The 7,396-nt window shown below is 45.4% G+C and overlaps 1 long non-coding RNA gene across 1 annotated transcript in view; it reads left to right on the top strand.

Moving 5' to 3' along the window:
• The first annotated feature begins 4,308 nt into the window (after positions 1-4,308).
• The window catches only part of LOC119469564, a 15,808-nt gene continuing 12,720 nt past the window's right edge, over positions 4,309-7,396 (top strand). Inside the window, exon 1 of the long non-coding RNA XR_005198396.1 lies at positions 4,309-4,836. This is a non-coding gene — a long non-coding RNA (uncharacterized LOC119469564). The remainder of the gene's footprint in view (positions 4,837-7,396) is intronic.

Genomic DNA, 7,396 nt, shown 5'->3' with positions numbered 1-7,396 from the left:
TTTAGTTCAGGGCGGCAAACTAGCAGTGTGGAGCTTTGACAGCTTTTCTGGAGCGACGTGGCCAGGCCAGTGGACCACGTGGCCGCCTCCGCCAGCCCCCAGGGGCGACTCAGTGGACTTACGCCCCCCACCTACCCGACCAAGGCCGAAGTTTGTCAACCCACCTGGCCCTCTGGAGACACCAGGAAACAAAGCCAGCAGTCCCCCATGAGCCAGGCTGGGGAAACAGCCTTCCAGGAGGGGCGACCAAGGCCCCCACCCAGCCGACCACCTGCCCGCCCGCAGGAACACCATTACAGCCCAGGGCAGCCGTCCTCTGCGGGAGGGAAGGCTCAGCCTCGGGCATGGATGACAACAGATTACTTTTTTGGGGAGACTTCACTTTTTCTCCTCTGTAAAAATAAGTATAACCCAGAGTGGTCGTGAAGTTTGAGATTGTATATATACATATTACTTGTCACGGGTCCTAGCACAAACTAATAGTGTCTAACCACAACAGGGGACTGCTCCAATCCCACCATGAGAAGACGACGCCCCAGATCCCCAGACTGCCTCTCCCCACTTTCCCCTCCCCATCCAGAACCAGGCACCAAAGCGCTGGATAAACGCAGACTCTGGGATCACAGAGCAGGAGGGCCTCAGGACCCGAAGCATTCTCTGGTCTCTGGATCCATTCCCCTAAGACTAGCAACTTGCCCATCAGTAAAGTCATGGGAGGGATTCCCCTAGGTCAGTCTCAGTAGGTCACAAAGCCTGTGTCCCCACCCAGGCAGCCCAGGCTCCAGATAACACCAAGTGCCTCTGCCAGGCTGGGGTGGGGCGAATCATAAAAGGGGCCGTGGAGCCACTGGTGGGTTCCAAGTCTCCATTTCACAGAAGCAGTGGAAGCCTAACGGGCATCACTACCTCCGTGCAGATGAGACGGAGACTCCGGAAGCTGACGCGATTTGCCTGAGATCCACACAGAGTGAGACTCAGAGGCCGTATTGGTTCGTCCCAGAGAGAGCTGGGCTGTCTGTGGGAGCCCTGACCCACTCACGACAGCCCAGGGATGGCCCACAGCCTGTGGCGAACTCCGTTCATTCAAAGCCATTGCCCTTCCCTCTCTGTCCCCTGCCAGTGGGTGGCAGCCCCACACAGAGCCCCTCAAGCCTGAAATGTGGCATCTCCCAAAACGTCTCTGAGCCCCCTTAATTGCACACCTCCCACCCAACTCACCACCAGACCCTGTGGATTCTCTCCAGGCCCACCTTTTAGGGTGACAGAAATCGGCTTGAACCACATCTGTGTTGCGCCTTCTGATTGGGGTGCGCGCTCTTCAGATTGCCAGAGGCTTCACGGCTTGCTGCTGCATCCCCAGCTCTGGGGACCCGGGTCAGCTGCTGTCGTGTACTGGGCTTCGCTGATGCGCTTTTTACAGTGAGGAAATAGTTCTTTGCCCCATCAAGTGTGCAGGAAGGAAAACTGGGCAGAGAGGTCTGCCTATCTGAAGAAAAAAAAAATCAGAAATGATTTTCTTCATGGGAGATAAGGCAATTTCTAAGGAGCATGCAACCAAAATGCATTATGTGTAAAGTGTGTAATACCTAAATTTTTTTGTTTGTTTTGAGGTGGAGTCTCGCTCTGTCGCCCAGGCTGGAGTGCAATGGCGCGATCTCGGCTCACTGCAACCTCCGCCTCCCGGATTCAAGCGATTCTCCTGCCTTAGCCTCCCTAGTAGCTGGGATTACAGGAACCTGCCACTATGCCTGGCTAATTTTTGTATTTTTAGTAGAGACAGGGTTTCACCATGTTAGTCAGGCTGGTCTCGAGCTCTTGACCTCAGGTGATCTGCCCGCCTCGGCCTCCCAAAGTGCTGGGATTACAGGTGTGAGCCACGATACCTGGCCATATCTAATAGTTTTTATATTCAGCCCATGTTATACATTTTTGCCACCTGTCTGGCCACTGTAGGGTCTGGAGGTTGCAACCCCTGGGTTAGAGTAATCCCAGAACAGACTTACAGTGAGATGGGGGTGGGCGTGGGCAGAGGGAGAGGAAGAGTCAAGCCATTTAGATAACTTGGATTTACTCTCCAGTCCCCAAAAGTCAGGAAGGCGGCACATAGGTACTACCTCCTATCAGACTCATAATCATTGCCGCTTCCATGCACCTCCCTCTGTTTCCCACCCAATTCCCATAGACTGGGCGCATCCGCTGTCTCCTGTCCACAGTGTAAGCTGCAAAGCCTTGAGTTGTGTCTCAAGCCTCAGCCACCCAGGTCCTATTGAAATGATTATGTGGTTTTTTTTTTCTTTAAACTGTTAATGAAATGAATTGTATTAATTAATTTCCTAATAATAAATCAGCTTTGCATTCATAAGATAAACACAAGTTCATCATAATATACTGATTGATTTTTTTTTTTTTTTCGAGATGGAGTCTCGCTCTGTAGCCCAAGCTGGAGTGCAGTGGTGCAATCTCAGCTCACCACAACCTCCGCCTCCTGGGTTCAAGCAGTTCTCCTTCCTCGGCCTCCCAAGTATCTGGGATTACAGGCATCCAACACCACACCCTGCTAATTTTTTGTATTTTTAGTAGAGACAGGTTTTACCATGTTGCCTCAAGTGCTCTCGATGTCCTGAGCTCAGGCAATCCGCCTACCTCGGCCTCCCCAAGTGCCGTGACTATAGGTGTGAGCCACCGCACCTGGCCTATACTACATTTTTCAATTATTGTTGTCGCTGAATTCACTGTACTAATAATTTTCAAGAATTCTTGGAATCTATGTTCGTAGGTAAAATTGACGTGAAAGTTTTCTTTGTTGTACTGTCTTCATCTGATTTTCAAGCTTACGCTACCCGAATGAGGTAAACTGACAGGTGTTGACTGCGTTTCTCCACTGTGGAGTAGAAATCTGGGCAAGCTTAAACTTACTTGTTCTTTGAATGTTTAGCCAAATTGGGATTTGGTTCATCCCACTATCTTCCAGAGAGGGCTGGGCTGTTAATTTGGTGAATTCCAAATTCACATACCTGGAATTGTCATCTGGGACAAATGTTTTCTTTATAGGAAGATTTTAAACCACTAAATTAAGGACCTTTCAGGTTTTCTATGTTTTCTTGAGTCAATTTTAATAAATTGTATTTTTCTAGGAATTTTGCGATTTTGTTTAAGATGTTGCATGCATTGGCATATGGTCACTTACAGTAGTCTTGCTATATTTAATATTATCCATGGACTCTATGAAGCACCTAGAATTATGTCCCTTTTTTCATCCTTAATATTGCTTATCTGTGCTCTCTTTTACGTCTTAAACTTATAAGAGATTTGTATAATTTTTTTTAGCTCTTTCCAGAAATAATCCTTCGTCTTTGATTATCTTCCCTACTTGGGTTTGTTTTCTTTCTTTTTTTTTTTTTTTTTTTTTTTTTTTTTTTTTTTTTTTTTTTTGTGACATCTCACTCTGTTGCACAGGCTGGAGTGCAGTGGCATGATCTCAGCTCACTGCAGCCTCCCATATCTGGGTTCAAGCAGTTCTGTCTCAGCCTCCCAAATAGCTGGGACTATAGGAGCATGCCGCCATGCCCAGCTAATTTCTGTATTTTTTAGTAGAGATGGAGTTTTGCCATGTTGGCCAGGCAGGTCTTGAACTCCCGGTCTCAAATGATCCACCTGCCTCAGCCTCTCAAAGTGCTGGGATTACAGGCGTGAGCCACCATGCCCGGCCATTTACGTTTGTTTTCTACTTTGTTAACTTCCATTCTTAACATTTGATTCCTTTTACTGTCTTGGGGTTTATTCTGCTGTTCTTATTTTCATTTGAAGCATTTCTTTTTTCTCCTTTTTTTTTTTTTTNGCCCAGGCTGGAGTGCAGGGAGGCCATCTCAGCTCACTGCAGCCTCCACCTCCTGGGCTCAAGCACTCCTCCTGCCTCAGCCTCCAAAGTAGCTAGGACTACAGGTGTGCACCACCACACCGAGCTAATTGTCTTTTTTGTAGAGACAGGGTTTTGCAAGGTTGCCCAGGCTAGTCTCGAACTCCTGGGTTTAAGCAATCCACCCGCCTCGGCCTCTCAAAGTGCTGGGATGCAGGCGCGAGCCACCACACCCGAATCATGAAGCATTTCTTATTTGCCAATACCAGCATTGAAGATTATAAACTCTCCTCTAAATACTGCTTTGGTTGGATCTCACAAGTCTTGATGTGGAACATTTTTGTGAATGCTCAGTTCTAAGTATTTTTTAATTTTAGCTGTGATTTCATTTTTGGACTACGAGTTGTTTAGATGTACTGTTTTTCCTAAAGTACAAGCATTGACTCCTTGTCTTTTGGTTATTAACATCTGACTTGTTTAGATTGTGATCGGGGAATACAGTCTGTGTACACATTGTGGTGGAAGCTATGACTACTGCACAGCTTCCTCTTCTGGAACGAAGGAGTTAGTCTCCCAGCTTCTGGGAGAGCTGCTGGAGGATGGCCCCAGCTGTCTGCTCTCCTAGGAAGTTATGTGGGCTAAGGAGATTGCCTTGCCCGATCAAGACCATGCTTCCTTCAATGAACAGCCTGCATGCAATGGCTGCTCAGGGTGGGAGTGTAAAAGACTGGTTTGTTACCAACTCAAGACCCTTCTGAAGGACCACCCAGCTCCAGCACTCTCCACGGAGCTGGCAGAGGCCTCCGTGGCATGGCATGGCAGCACACCTCTTCCTCCGCGCACACCTGCCTCATCCCATCCATTCCACAGGTGCCGATCCCAGCAGTGTTCCCTAATAAAATCCCTGCACCCCAGTCTGCATCTCAGAGCCTGGCTCCAGGAGATCCAGCCTACCACCCCAATCTTTCACATGCATTGAGGTTAGTTATAATCTATATTTTGCAAACGTCCTATGCATGCTTGAAAAGAATGCGTTGGCCCCAATTTGGGGGTTTCACGTGCTACGTGTTGATTACATGAAACTTGTCATTGCGTTCCTCAAGTCTCTGGTTTTTTCACCACAATGGCCTAAAAATATCCCATCCTGAAGGTCGAGATGTCTATTCTTGTTCCTTCCATCTTTGCTTTATATTTTTTGCAGCCATGATCATATTGTATATAAACTGAGAACTGTTACGGCTTCCCAGTGAAATTGAGCCTTCTACCATTAACTAGTGACTCTTGTGCATAATAATGCTTTTCTCCCTTAAAGTCTACTTTTACCTTATGTTAGTATATCTGATGCAACTTTCTTTTAGTTAGTATTCACCTAGCATATTTTTTCTATGTATTTTTCTATACTTGGACTTTCAGCTGTTCTTGATTCCTATGTTTGAGGTATGGGATTATGTTCTCTTGTAAACAGAACATAATCACTATGTTTTTAAAAATCATTCTGGAGCAGGCGCAGTGGCTCACACCTGTAATGTCAGCTCTTTGGGAGGCTGAGGCAGGGGGGATCACCTGAGGTCAGAAGTTCAAGACCAGCCTGGCTAACATGGTGAAACCCTGTTTTTACTAAAAGTACAAAAAATTAGCTGGCCATGGTGGCAGGTGCCTGTAATTTCAGCTACTCAAGAGCCTGAGGCATAAAGATCACTTGAACCTGGGAGGTGGAGGTTGCAGCGAGCCCACATTGTGCCATTGCACTCCATCTTGGGCAATAAGAGTGAAACTCCGTCTCAAAAAAAAAAAAAAAAGGCTCACACCTGTAATCCCAACACTTTGGGAGGCCGAGGCAGTCAAATCACCTGAGGTAAGGAGTTTGAGACCAGCCTGATCAACATGGAGAAATCCTGTCTCTGCTAAAAAGACAAAATTAGCTGGGTGTGGTGGTGCATGCCTGTAATCTCAGCCACTCAGGAGGCTGAGGTAGGAGAATCACTTGAACCCGGGAGGCAGAGGTTGTAGTGAGCTGAGATCACGCCATTGCACTCCAGCCTGGTGACAGAGTGAGACTCTGTCTCAAAATAAATAAACAAATAATAGTTAAAATAAAATTCATTCTGACGGTCGTCTTTTAACTAAAGAATTTAGTCCTTTAACATGAATTACTGATAACATAAACTTAGATTGAGATTAATTTCCACAATGTAATTTCTATTCTGTTTTTCCTACCCTCAGCCCCCGTTCTTACCTTCCTTTGAATCATTTGAGATGTTTGTCTTCTTTCTCTTATCCTAATTTGTCTTTCTAATTATTTAGAAGTTGCAAGCTCTATGACTAGTTTTTAGTGCTTCCTCTGGCTATTTTAACACTGAGCACTTAACAAAGTCTAAACTTCATACATTTGCCTTCTCCCCAAATAATAGAAAGACATTCACAACTTGAATTTTGAGCATTTTCCCATATCAGATGGTATCGTCTGGTATTTTAGCATTGGCCCGTTTTTCCTGTCATAATTACACATTATTATTGTGGAGTCATAGACTCCATTATTATTGTGGAGTCATAGACTCCATGTTTGTTGAGTTTTCCACCAAATATTTCCAGCGTATTTGCCCATCATTCCTTCTTGTATGCCTGGCCTTTTCTCTGGAATAATTTCGATTCTGTCTGAACTACATTACATTTATATTTTTCCTTAGTGAAGATCTTTCAGAGGTAAAATCTCACCGTTTCTATTTCACCCTCAGTCTGGAAGGATAGTAGAAAATTCTAAATTGACCGTTGGTTTTTTCTCAGTGCATGAAAGATATAATTTCACTGTGTTTCCATTGATGATAGTGATACGTCAGCTATGAATTGAATTATTGATCCTTTAGAGATTTTTTTTTTTTTTTTGAGACAGAGTTTAGCTCTTGTTGCCCAGGCTGGAGTGCAATGGGGCCATCTCAGCTCACTGCAACCTCTGCCTCCCAGGTTCAAGTGATTCTCCTGCCTCAGCCTCCCCGGTGGCTGGGATTATAAGTGTCCGCCACCATACTTAGCTACTTTTGTAGTAGAGACGGTGTTTCACCATGTTGGGCCGGCTGGTCTCGAATTCGTGACCCTGTGTGATCTGCCCACCCCAGCCTCTCAAAGTTCTGGGATTACAGGTATGAGCCACTGCCCCTGGCCAGATGCTTTCAACATCTTCTCTTTTTTTCTAATGTTCCATAGTTTTCTTGGGATGTATGTAGATAGGAATTTCTTTTTATTTTTCTTGCACGGGATTCACTGGGCTTCCTGGATCTTAGATTTGTTATGTACAACGATTTCACAAAAGTATCAGCCACTACTTCTTCATGTATTGCCTATTCCCCTATTTGGTTAGCTCCTTCTAGAACTCTAAATACATTTACATTAGGCCCTGTCTGAATTTTTCTGGATAATTCCTTTGGTTCTACTAGCTTATTAAACCTCCCTTCGGCTGTGTCTAATCTGCTGCTCATTCTGTGTATTTCAAATTTCAAATGTTATTGTTTTCACTTCTGTTTTATTTGATTCTTTTTCAAATCT

This window comes from Cebus imitator, unplaced genomic scaffold (assembly GCF_001604975.1).
Source record: "Cebus imitator isolate Cc_AM_T3 unplaced genomic scaffold, Cebus_imitator-1.0 Scaffold711, whole genome shotgun sequence".
Lineage (NCBI taxonomy): Eukaryota > Metazoa > Chordata > Mammalia > Primates > Cebidae > Cebus > Cebus imitator.
Note: the sequence above shows the minus strand (reverse complement) of the source record. Positions and strands in the feature narration are given on the sequence as shown.